At 37.0% G+C, this 14,333-nt stretch overlaps 1 protein-coding gene across 7 annotated transcripts in view; it reads left to right on the top strand.

Annotated features, from left to right (window-relative positions):
- The window catches only part of LOC131060393 (uncharacterized), a 337,900-nt gene that overhangs the window by 278,894 nt on the left and 44,673 nt on the right, over positions 1-14,333 (top strand). The gene's annotated exons all lie outside the window — the stretch shown is intronic.

Below are 14,333 nucleotides of genomic sequence, written 5' to 3'. Positions count from 1 at the left end.
TTATCCTGTATTATCCTATTCCAGGTTTTTATGTATTAAAATAGATTCCAATACGTGTGTATGGAAGTTTTTATTGTAAAGACTAGTTTGATTTAGTATTAAATGATGTGGATTAAACTTTAGACACAGGCTTGGGTTTTACATTAAACATATGGTACAGATGAATAATGACTCAGTATATTCTGCCCGTTGATTTCCTTTTCAGCTGTAATTTGTTAATTTAACTATTTTCTGGTGGAAATGATAACTGGAAGAAGTGGAAGTGTTCAAATTCAACAGGCAATTTTACTGATTGCTGACTGTTTTAAAATGATTATATACTTTTTATTGTATTCTCTTTCTGAGTAAAAAAGTTTAAACTGAATCACATAGCATAGATATCTGCAAATCCCATGTATGAAATAAATAAAAATAACATGTTTCTTTTAATGTCCCCAAGCGTATGCATCGAACAGGGACCTTTAGCCTATTTCATTTCTCACAGGATAATTGGGAGGGGAAAAAATAGGAATAAATAATGAATTTAAATTGTCTAAAGTTTGGGTGACTTGCATTTAATTAATTATTTCTATAAAGTCGAACAGTTAAATTAAATTTCTTTATGAGGGTCCAAAATATAAAGGTAAATCACAAAGTCACTTTAGATGGGAAAATGAATGAGATTTTGTTACTTTCGGAAAAAAAGTGCATAAAGAGGAGAATTGTCAAGGAAAATTTTTTCTTGGCATTTTTTCATTTCAAAACCTCAGTTGGAGAGTGGACAACTCTTCATCTTTTGCCCTAAAACAAAAACCCTGTAGGAAGATTTGTTTTTGTTAATGTATGGTAGCTTCGGTAAGATAAATGATTTAATGAGAGATAAATGAAGTCTCTCATTCAATCATTTATCCTATTGATAAACTATCAGGAAAACTTCAAGCTATTTCATTTGATGATCATTCTTTAGTTGTATATGTCCAATCTACTTAATCGATCAATATCGATAATCATATCATAGCATAGTATATCGGTTTGCATTAAAATAGTGATCACCGATTATTATCGGGTTAACCATGTATCCCGATTTATATCGGATATCTTCACAGCAGTAAACAAATAATGATTATCGGATTGTTCTCAGGAGGCAAAGTATGCACCACTTGGTTTATAACTATTAGTTAGTGATTGGTATCGGTCAACTTAGACACTGATTGACATCGGTTAACATGTCATGCAAACACCGATTGGCATCGGTTAACATGCCACGTGAATACCGATTGGCATTGAACACTAAGTTATGTAGACCCCGATTAGTATCGGGCTATTGATTAGAATAAACACCGATTGATAATTATATATCAAAGGGTGCGATCAAGTAATGTCTTGATCGGTCATGTCCATAAGACATGACCGGTCAAGGCATTGCTTGATCCTCTCCTCTTGCATATATATATCAATCGATATTTGTGAGAAGGATATTGAAATCGATAAATACTCCTCTCACCTACCATACAAAAGAAGATAGTCAGATTTATAATATAAATAAATAATACATAGATAAAGAGAATACAAATTAGAATACACCTTGCATATTGAATTGTAAATTGAACATCATTTACATGGTATCAAAGCTATAGTTAATCGAACCTGAGGCTGTTCAATTTTGCGTAAAATTCAAATCAAGCATATGTTCAACATCACAATTCTTTCAATGGCTAGCGCTATCAGATTTGAAGACAGACTCGGAGGAGGTGATGACTTCTCAGCGTGGAAGTTCAGAATTCAAATGATTCTAAAAGAAAATAAAGTCAAATCATTTGTAAAAACTGAAACTGCAGAACCTGAGACTGAACTTGGCAAAACAACTTGGAGAGAGAGAAATGAAAAGGCAATCAAAATCATAGTTGATGGGGTAAGAAATAATATTATGCCCCTCATAAGGAAACATGAAACAGCCTTCAACATGTTCAAAGCACTTGAAGATGCATTTCAGATATCTAATGCCAGTAGAACCTTGGCTTTAAAAAGAGAAATAAATCACATAGCCATGATCAAAGGAGAATCAGTCAATGCCTACTTCATGTGAATATCTGCCCTAAGGGATGAACTAGCAACCGTTGGATATGAGATCCAAAGATAAGAATTAACACTCACTGCTCTAGATGGGTTGCCTAGCATATGGGAAACATTTGTCCAAGGCATCAGTGCAAGAGATGAATTTCCAAAATTCGATAGGCTAAAGGCTAACTGTCTCCAAGAGGAATCAAGGCAAAATAAGAAAGGGATCAAGCAAAAGAATATAGATGAAGATCTCCAAGTTCTAAATACAAATTCAAACAAGAAAAGCAAGCAAAAACAATTCAGAAAGAGAAAAAGTCGTCACGGCAAGAACACCTTCAAGAAGGACCTTTCTCAGATTCAATGTTACAGATGTGATAAATTTGAGCACTATGTTGCCAAGTGTCCAGAAAGAGCTAAGCAAGCCACATTTGCCAAAACAGGAAAATCTAAAAGGGAAGAGGACCCCAAGAAGTATGTACTCTATTCAGCACTCACAAACCAAGCATCAAACAAAGTTAACTCCTGGGTGATCGACAGTGGCTCATCCAGACACATTACAGGATTCAGAGAAGTGCTAGACTCCATGAAAGAGGAGAATGATGAGAAAGTAACTATCGGAGATGACTCTACACATCCAGTCAAAGGAGTTGGAACCTGCACCATCAAACTAAAGTCAGGTGTATCATTACAACTTAAAGGAGTACTATATGTTCCAGGCATCAAGAGAAATCTAGTCTCAATATTAGCACTGGAGGACAATGGATACAGAGTTACCTTCATGGACAATAGAGTATTGGCTTGGCCAAAGAATTCATCCATCAGGAAAGCTAAAACGATTGGTCAAAGACAAGGCTACTTGTATGAGCTATGCACAGAGCCCAACTTAGTCCTATTCCATGAAACTACAGATGCTAATGAAGTCTGGCATAGAAGACTAGGCCACCTAAATTTTAGAGCTTTATCATCAATGAGAGACCTTGTCACAAGTCTACCTAAGTTAAAGCAATATCATTCAGGAGCATGCAAAGGATGTGCCCTAAGTAAAAATACTAAGGGTGGTTTTCAGAATAGTACTAGGAAAACAAGTAAAATTTTAGAGTTAGTTCATTCTGTTGTATGTGGACCCATGTCCGTACCTTCTTTGGGGGGTTTTTTGTATTATATAATATTTGTTGATGACTACTCTAGGAAAACTTGGATCTACTTTCTAAAATGTAAAGAATCAGAAGAGATCCTTGATAGGTTTAAAGAATTCAAATCACTAACAGAGAACTACTCAGGAAATAAAATTAAAACCGTAAGAACTGATAATGGGGGGGAATACACATCAGAATTATTTAAAGAGTTTTGTAAAAATTTAGGGATTAAGAGGGAGTTAACAATACCTTATAACCCTTAACAAAATGGGATAGCTGAGAGGAAAAATAGGACAATCGTTGAAGCTGCCAAAGCTATGATTCTTGATCAGAATCTAAATGTCAATCTTTGGGCAGAAGCAACTAGCACTGCTGTATACATCCAAAACAGGTGTCCTCACTCCCATATTGAAGATAAGACCCCTGAGGAAGTCTTTACTAAATCAAAACCTGATATTAGCCACCTTAGGATATTTGGATGCCTTGTCTATATTCATGTACCTAAGGAGAAAAGATTAAAATTAGAGCCTTCTGGAAAAAGGGGAATCCTTGTAGAATATAGTGAAACCTCCAAAGCCTACATGATCTATATACCTGGTCAAAAGAATATTGAACTAAGTAGGGATGTGATCTTTGAAAAAGACTAAGCCTTCAAAAGAGCCCAAAGCTCTCTAGACCTTGAAGTCTATATCCCTACCCCTAGCATAGATCAAGATCTTACTCTTGAGCTTCAGAGGGAGAATCCTGAGGAAACTATAAGTGAAACTCAAAGTCCACCTAGAGAAAACCTCAAGAAAAGACCACTATGGGCCACCACGACTATAGCAGAAGCTCAGAAGTTTGTTGCTCCTTCAGGGACCTTCAGGGAAAGCAAAAGGCCTCATAAATTCACTAGCTATGTTGCCCTTATGAATGATCTCTCTAAAGCCGAACCAAACAATGTGTCAGATGCACTTGAACATCAAGTATGGAAGGATGCCATGTCTGAAGAGTATCAGTCCATTATGAAAAATGATGTTTGGGAGATTGAAAGATCCCTGATGGATCCCCTTGCTGATCTGCTGTAGTTTTTAAATTAATAAAATATATTTTCCTATGATTCCTTTGATGGTTTTAGAGAATAGACAGAAGTTGCAGAAGGTTTGTTTCTTTTTGTGTTTTTTGATAGTTTTCAAACAAGTAATGAATAATGAACAGTAAACATGAAGGAGACTGAAAATAAATAAGAACATACAGCCAAATTTAGAATTGCTACAAGCTGTACCAGACAGATTGCTGATTTGTAAAACCAAATAATAATTCCAATGCAGATCCAAGGAACTTACAACCAACAATGATGCCAAACTGAAAGGTGAATAGTGATCATAAATCAAGAATACCTCTAAGGCTGAATACATGCATTCCACGTGGGATGTACTTGCTGCAAATGGCAGCCCTAAGGCTGCAAGAATCACGCCCAAGCTGAAGAATCAATCTGCCATGCTGAAACCCTTACTCTGCAACTTGAATCCACAATGAAGAATGGTGTACTCAATCTCTGTCAACAATGCACTTTGCCTAAAGAATCCAATGCCAATAACTGCTGAGGGCTACATCCCAGCCAGTCCAGATCTTGGGGTTTGCGTCCCAGATGAAGAATCGCCAACTCAAAGCTAATTCGAAAAAATAAGTTTGATTGTGTAAAAAGATAATGAACAATTAGGTCTTCATCTCCTTATATCTCCTTTCCTTTCCAAGCCAAACCCTAAAAGGGATTAAAGTTGGCGCATTATGAAAAGAGTGTTATTTTCTAATTATGGCATCAACTATAGGAAAATAACACTAAATTGCAAATAAATAGCACCAGGCATCCAAAACGACTCCGGAAGGTGAGAATCATGTAGCAAAGTTCAAGACCTTTCTAACGAGTTATAACACATAGGCATATCAACCCAGATGAAGCCAGAAACCCCTTATTACTCCGAAATGACTAAATACATAGCCTTATTTTAATTTATTTAATCGCTAACTTAGGAAATATTTAAATATATTAAAATATCTCCAGATATCCAATAACAGCCCAAAATAATCAAACAATCATGAATATAACTTTGTCACCTATCTGTGACCGATGCCGGAAAAGCTGAGCTAACTGGCAGTCCCATCCCTAAAATCTAGGGATGCTCCTAGAAACTAGGAAACACACCCAATCTTCCTAAAACTGAAACCATAGTATGGTCCCGTGGAACCTCAAATATGGAAACTGCCACAACCTCCTAAAAGGTAGGGAATCTCCCTAAAAAGTAGGAACCTCTCTTCAAACACCTGTAACTGCTCAAAAGGATCCTGCTCTGCTCCTTGGTCCCCCAGGTGGTCATTTAGTCAACTGCCAGTTCTCCCTAAAAAATAAGAGACCTTGTCCGAAGGTCCGAAACGGCTCACAGAGCCCCTGCAAAGCTCCGTGACCCTTAGAATGAGTCCCCTAACCATGTTGTTGACCTACGGGAACTCGAATGGTAGGTCAACCCCTGCTCATCTCATGTCAACTAGAAAAGGGGACATTACAATCTTCCCTTCCCGAAGATTGCTTGCCCTCAAGCAATCTACACCTGCACGCTGAGAACCAATTCACTAGATCCCATATCAATCTAATAAACGTTACTTCACCCAACCGCTGTGCTACTCTGATATAAACATTTGTATACCCAAAGTGAACAACTCATCATGGATCCACTGAAGAAATACACCACACATGTCAATACCAGGATCGCAAATCTTTGCACTGTCATATCCATCCATCATGTCAATACTCATTATACTACTGCTGCAAATCTGGACATCACCTAACCAGCTGAGAGTTTCACTCCAATTGAAACCATAAATACCACCAATCTTCAATGTTGAAATGGACCCATCAATAAGACAATTTCCAACAAGCAAAGTGTGATGGAAACCTCTCCAAAACCTCTCCACAAGTTAGTATGTCTTCATTGGAGGATGCCAAATAAATATATTGTTTAGCCATGCACCAAATATAGTCTCTTACACGCTGATCTTCATAGCTTACTGTCACATCTAAGAAAACTGAGTCACCAATTAATAAGTACATTGCTGCCCTATCATATGAAAGAGGTGACAAGTCCACAAATGAATAGTAGATGTTTTTGTTCTTCAACATGGATAAACCTTCAATGGCTGGTCTACTATGAATGCCACCTAACAACTCATCAACTTCACATCTAGTCTTCCCAACTTGAATGTTCTCAATGCAAGGTTTCAAATTTGACTCATTAGATAAAGGAGAATTGCTGATCAAACTTAGAAAATCAAACTGATTTTTATTTCCATTCAATATATCTTCGCTGTCCGTTTCTTCCCTTGGAAGAAATAAAGATCTAATGGATGATTCTCTTTGTATCCTTGCGTCATCTAACCGATTGTGACTCTCTTTGACTCTTTGGAGGTGGTGTCTTGCTTGGGCAGCAAGCGTTTTTGCTTGGGCAGCTCTATGTAACCAATCTTCATTCAACTTTTGGCAATGTTTTATATCAGCAGCCCCAAAGTACACAAAATCAGACTTATGGTGAGTTGTATTATTTGCATCAGCATAACCCATGCTTGTACCATAAGCACCCGCAAATGTAGAATGCAAATCTTTATTCTCTTCATGACCAAAGGCTGTCATATCTTGAGGAAGAGAAGTTACATCACTGCTGTTATGGACTTCAGAATTAGGATCATACCGTGGTGACAAATCTTTGGATTCACTACACACCATTAAATTTCGACTTTCCTCATGGTCTTCCCAATTGAGAAGAGGAAGTAGTGTGACAAATGAATCCAAACTTACGCTGTCCATTTCAACCTCATGTTCTTCATCAATTGCTGATTCAAAATCAGTCTTTGGGCAATCTGAAAACTCATCAAACCTCTCATGAATGTCTTGTGTATTGCTTGAAGTTACAAACTCTTCCTTCACATCTTCCACCAAAAATGATGGGACAGCGTTGTAACCAACCAAAGAGGCACCAATTGGATCTACATGTCTCTCAAAATCTTCAAATAGTTTCCTACCAATCTCACTGGTAAACATCATATCTGCTCCTCTTCCTTTGCTTCCCTTGCTCTCAATTGACTATTGTTTTGTTCTTGGTTGATGACGTGGACTTGAAAACATCAAGTCATCTTCAACTGGTACACCCATGAATTGTGTGAAGGAAAGGTGGTCACGTATCTTTTTAGGAAGAGAGCAATACTTATCATAGTTGTTCATAACTGTATCATTGAATGTCTTGGTAGGAGACCTTCTCCTTGTACTTGTTGAAGGAGTTGTACCCTTAGACTGTCTGGAACTCCTTGAAGGTGTTTGTTCGAATTCTTTCCCTGCTTGTTTATTTCTAAACAACCCTGTCATGATGTCCAATTTGATTTTCAACCAAACTAAACTCAAATCTGAATTAGAACTCTTGATCTTCACCCAATAGGCTGGCAAGATCAAAGCTCTGATACCACTGAAAGATCCCTGATGGATCCCCTTGCTGATCTGCTCTAGTTTTTAAAGTAATAAACTATATTTTCCTATGATTCCTTTGATGGTTTTAAAGAATAGACAGAAGTTGCAGAAGGTTTTTTTTTTTGTGTTTTTTGATAGTTTTCAAACAAGTAATGAATAATGAACAGTAAACATGAAGGAGACTGAAAATAAATAAGAGCATACAGCCAAATTCAGAATTGCTACAAGCTGTACCAGACAGATAGCTGATTTGTAAAACCAAATAATAATTCCAATGCAGATCCAAGGAACTTACATCCAACAATGATGCCAAACTGAAAGGTGAATAGTGATCATAAATCAAGAATACCTCTAAGGCTGAATACATGCATTCCACGTGGGATGTACTTGCTGCAAATGGCAGCCCTAAGGCTGCAAGGATCACGCCCAAGCTGAAGAATCAATCTGCCATGCTGAAACCCTTACTCTGCAACCTGAATCCACAATGAAGAATGGCGTACTCAATCTCTATCAACAATGCACTCTGCCTGAAGAATCCAATGCCAATAACTGCTGAGGGCTACGTCCCAGCCAATCCAGATCTTGGGGTCTGCGTCCCAGATGAAGAATCGCCCACTCAGAGCTAATTCGCAAAAATAAGTTTGATTGTGTAAAAAGATAATGAACAATTAGGTCTTCATCTCTTTATATCTCCTTTCCTTTCCAAGCCAAACCTTAAAAGGGAGTAAAGTTGGTGCATTATGAAAAGAGTGTTATTTTCTAATTATGGCGTCAACTATAGGAAAATAACACTAAATTGCAAATAAATAGCGTCAGGCATCCAAAACGACTCTAAAAGGTGAGAATCATGTAGCAAAGTTCAAGACCTTTCCAACGAGCTATAACACATAGGCATATCAACCCAGATGAAGCCAGAAACCCCTTATTACTCCGAAATGACTAAATACATAGCCTTATTTTAATTTATTTAATCGCTAACATAGGAAATATTTAAATATATTAAAATATCTCTAGATATCCAATAACAACCCAAAATAACCAAACAATCATGAATATAACTTTGTCACCTATCTGTGACCAATGCCGGAAAAGTTGAGCTAACTAGCAATCCCATCCCTAAAATCTAGGGATGCTCCTAGAAACTAGGAAACACACCCAATCTTCCTGAAACTGAAACCATAGTATGGTCCCGTGGAACCTCAAATATGGAAACTGCCACAACCTCCCAAAAGGTAGGGAATCTCCCTAAAAAGTAGGAACCTCTCTTCAAACACCTGTAACTGCTCAAAAGGATCCTGCTCTGCTCCTTGGTCCCCTAGGTGGTCATTCAGTCAACTGCCAGTTCTCCCTAAAAAATAGGAGACCTCATTCGAAGGTCCGAAACGACTCACAGAGCCCCTGCAAAGCTCCATGACCCTCAGAATGAGTCCCCTAACCATGTCGTTGACCTACAGGAACTCGAATGGTAGGTCAACCCCTGCTCATCTCATGTCACCTAGAAAAGTGGACATTACAGAGATTGTTCCTAGGCCAACTAAGAAATCTGTTGTTTCATCTAAATGGCTCTTTAAGATCAAACATGCTGCAGACGACAATATTGAAAAACACAAGGCTAGATTTGTAGCTAGAGGGTTCTCACAAAGGGAAGGAATAGATTATGAATAAACTTTTGCACCTGTTGCCAGGTATACATCAGTAAGAGTTGTATTAGCCATTGCAGCAGCGAAGGGGTGGAAGGTACACCAGATGGATGTTAAGACAACATTTCTGAATGGTGAGATCTCAGAAGAAGTCTACCTAGAGCAACCTGAAGGGTTTGAAATTCATGATGCAAAGTCTCATGTGTGTAGACTCAAGAAAGCTCTCTATGGGCTTAAACAGGCTCCCAGGGCCTGGTATGAAAGAATTGACACCTATCTCTCAGGACTAGGCTTCTCTAAGAATGATGCAGATCCTAATCTCTACTACAAAAGAAATAAAGGTGATATGCTAATATTGATTTTATATGTTGATGACTTATTAATCACAAGAAATGGTCACCTTATAGATCAATGCAAGAAAGATCCATCCAAAGAATTTGATATGAAGGACTTGGGACTCGATTACTTCCTAGGATTGGAAGTATGGCAAAATTCTAACAACATTATACTAAACCAAGGAAAGTATACCTTGGATATTTTGAAGAGATTCATAATGCTAAACTGTAGGCCCATGACCTCTCCTATGGAAACCAACTTACACAAACTTAAAGAAGCAGCAGCAGAGTCACAACCCACTGACCCTACTCAATACAGACAAATAATTGGGTCCCTGATGTACCTAGTGAATACAAGGCCAAATATTTGTTATGCAGTTAATGCTTTAAGTCAGTTTGTGTGTGAGCCTAAGGAGATACACCTGGTTGCAGTAAAACACATCATGAGATACCTACAAGGTACCCTAAACCTTGGTCTCAAATATGAGAAAGTTGATATAGACCTACATGGATTTACAGACTCAGATTGGGCTGGAAGTGTAACTGACAGAAAAAGCACTTCAGGGTGTTGCTTCAGTCTAGGTTCAGCTATGATATCTTGGATCAGCAGGAAGCAGTCCTCTGTAGCTCAAAGCTCCACCGAGGCAGAATACATTGCAGCTTCTATGGCTGCCCGAGAGGCAGTATGGCTTAGGAAGTTGCTTGTGGGGTTGTTTGGAGAACCTATGAAACCCACTATTATACATTGTGACAATCAGAGCTGCATAAAACTTTCAATAAATCCAGTGTTCCATGACATATCCAAGCATATTGAGATTCCATACCACTATGTGCAAGATATGGTAGACAGAAATGCGATTCGATTAGAATATGTTTGTACAGGAGATCAAACAGCAGATATTCTGACCAAACCTCTTTCCAGAGTGAAGGTTGATCACTTCAGAAAAGTTTTAGGTATGATAGAAAGGTAATTTGCTTTGTAATCTGTATTTACATATCAATAAGATGTTTAATGTGTAAACTTCTTTGTCATGATAGGACATTTTGGATTTTATCCCTTGGGTTCATATCTAAGAGGTGACGATCTCTCAGGATAATTAACACCTGTATAGAGATTATAAGGTGACGATCTTATGATGTCCAAATCAGTTATCATGTTGGATCTCTGGTGTGTCATGGATGTGCCATGATTGTGTTGTGGTAAAACATTTGTATAAGATGTTAGTGCACATACCACAATTTGGATAAAGATGAGAATTGAATCTTTTCTCATATGATTATCCTTAAGTATTGCGTGTTTAGGCAATACTAATATCACATGCTTAGGTGATATCCTGTCATCACAAGATTGACGTGATGGACATTTTGTATCACGTGTTTAGGTGATACTTCATATCATGTGATTAGGTGATATGATTTCCTAGAAAGTTAGATTGTGTAAAGAATACTAACCATCATTTGAATTGTGATGCTTGATATATTGTTTTCATTTATCTTACCTAGCTAAGAGGGAGTGTTAATGTATGGTAGCTTCGGTAAGATAAATGATTGAATGAGAGATAAATGAAGTCTCTCATTCAATCATTTATCCTATCGATAAACTATTAGGAAAACTTCAAGCTATTTCATTTGATGATCATTCTTCAGTTGTATATGTCCAATCTACTTAATCGATCAATATCGATAATTATATCATAGCATAGTATATCGGTTTGCATTATAACAGTGATCACCGATTATTATCGAGTTAACCATGTATCCCGATTTATATCGGATATCTTCACAGCAGTAAACAAATAATGATTATTGGATTGTTCTCGGGTGGCAAAGTATGCACCGCTTGGTTTATAACTATTAGTTAGTGATTGGTATCAGTCAACTTAGACACCGATTGACATTGGTCTACATGTCACGCAAACACCGATTGGCATCGGTTAACATGCCACGTGAATACCGATTGGCATTGAACACTAAGTTACGTAGACCCCGATTAGTATCGGGTTGTTGATTAGAATAAATACCGATTGATAATTATATATCAAAGGGTGCGATCAAGTAATGTCTTGATTGGTCATGTCCATAAGACATGACCGGTCAAGGTATTGCTTGATCCTCCCCTCTTGCATATATATATATCAATCGATATTTGTGAGAAGGATATTGAAATCGATAAATACTCCTCTCACCTGCCATACAAAAGAAGATAGTCAGATTTATAATATAAATAGATAATACATAGATAGAGAGAATACAAATTAGAATACATCTTGCATATTGAATTGTAAATTGAACATCATTTACAGTTTTTGAAGACAGAAACACTCCTAGTCGATTTACAGGTGAATTCATACAGGATTGACAGGTATTTCTAGTATTGGATATTATGGAGATTCGTCAAACAGATTTCAGAGCAAATAAATATTCTAGATTGGGGTTATTGTCTAGGTATTTTATTTTTAACAAGTCTAGCTGTGAGATTCATAAAATATATATTTGGAAATTATTTATAAAATATAGAGGGGAATTTTTTGGAGGTCAAGGAGCCCTAAAACAGGGCGTAGCACCTTATTTTACACAAGCCATACCTTTCCTTGGTTCTTAGACTACCAAACCATACAAGAAGAGGCACTGGAATGTTATTATGTAATATGGTTGAATTTGGAGGAAAAGTTAGTGGGCCCAAATTCAACCGCAACTCTTTTGGATGTATTACATTCCCAAAAAGGAATCGCAGCATGATTGAGGAGTGGTGTGGCAAGTAAAGATAGTTGTTACTGCTGTATAGAGATTGTGGGAACCTCACTTTCCCTAGAGGTCGTTCCTCTTGTGTGGAGTTGTAAAGGGTTTTAATAGATTTAAAGGGGACACAATGGGTACTTCCTAGAGGTCGTTTCTCTTGTGTGGAGTTGTAACAATTAGTGCAGACTTTAGAAGAGGTTTCCCAACCATATGAATGAAGATTATATTATGGATATCAATGTATCCAGGATTTCCACAGTATGTTACAACGAATTTAAAGGTCAGAAATTTGTATTAACTTTGAGGTCAATATATATGTTCAGTATTTTAATTTGATGCATGTAATAATTGTGGGTTCGGTGAGTTATTTATCATTTCGTATTAAAAGTTGTTTAATTTCATTTTCCAGCAATCATTTCCATTATATGCCAAAACATAAAAAAAACTGAAATTGTTAAAAAACAAAAAAATCAGAAAGACAAATTCCAAAAAAACAAAAATCTAGATCAGGGTGGGATATTTCATGTAGTCAAGGGTTACATACATTATACCAGGTATCATACATCAGAGCTGCTTGTATAATTGTCATATTTTCATCATTTGACAGTTCCAAAATTCATCAGCTTGTGCCATATTGGATCTGCTCTTTGTAGTTGTGTACTTTGATTGATAAGGGGTTTGCAAGATTATTATTGTGCTGAACAGCGTGTATTTCAGTAGGGTTTGGCATCCATATTCGGTAATTGTTTATCATTTCAGCATGCACATGTTTGGAAAATCATCTATTTGCTAATGTTGTCCAGCCGGGGACATTACAATTGCCTAAGTATTCTTTAGATAATTTTAACTATGAAAATATGGATCTGTGTTCTAGGCCGTGCATATTTTGTTGAAGAATCCATACATGTGTTAAATGTCAACTTTTGTGTCCATTTTGAATGCCAATTGAATAATAGAAATGAAATGGGGCTGTATATGTTGTCCAGCCAATTATTGTGCCAGGAATTGTTCTTCTAATCATTTTTTGGAACATGGACACCATTATCATTTGAAACTTGTTTTTCTTTTATCGTTGTTCTTGATGGTTTTTGTGTCTGGATTGAATGCTAAGTGTGTGATAGGAATAGCACTAGACTTGTATCTGATGTCTGGTCAATTACTGTGCCAAGATTTGTTGTTGCTAGATTGACTCTGGCAACTGGAACACTATCTACATTTGACATATGTTTTTCTATAATCTGGTCTTGATGCTTCTGTATAAAAAGTGAAAATAGACTTGGCACCAGGTCAAACTTGGGGTTCATGACACCAGAACATTATGTTATCACATCAGTTTGTAAAGTCACAACGTGCTGTTTGTTACAATAAAATTTAAACAAACTGAAGCAAGTGAATATATATGTATGAAAGCAGAAGCAATAATGTAAAATATCATAAAATCTACTCTCTCCAAGACATTACCACATTTTGATAACCTTTTATTTTGGGCTTAAAATACAAGGTTGCAAAAAATTGATGGGAAGCAGAGTCAGACCTTTAGCAGAAAGAAATTATGACTCTAGCAGCAAGATCTGCCTTCTGGTGAAATCTCAGGCTCAACAAAGCAAATTGATTTTGACACTGTACAAGATTGTAAAGAAACATTCATTCTAGACTTCTACTTGCCGTACAAAAGGATAAAACTATCTTCACCTTTACTGCCATCTTAGGGCAGGATTAGGGTTTTAGACAAAGCAAAGTAACTTGATTTGAGGTGGGGTTTACGAGATCTCAAAGGAGAGGCAAAGAGTGTAGGTAGCCTAATTGCAAGGCTTTGATACTAACTGATATGAACATACTCACATAAAGTAGAGAGCCCAAAAGCTGGCCATCTTTACATGCTATACAGCGTACACACTTCATTAGAATCAGTAAATATAATACATTGCCTTAGAAATGGAATTTATTGGGA

Source organism: Cryptomeria japonica, chromosome 4 (assembly GCF_030272615.1).
Source record: "Cryptomeria japonica chromosome 4, Sugi_1.0, whole genome shotgun sequence".
Classification (NCBI taxonomy): domain Eukaryota; kingdom Viridiplantae; phylum Streptophyta; class Pinopsida; order Cupressales; family Cupressaceae; genus Cryptomeria; species Cryptomeria japonica.
The sequence above is the reverse complement of the archived record's forward strand: the minus strand, read 5'-3'. Positions and strand labels throughout refer to the sequence as shown.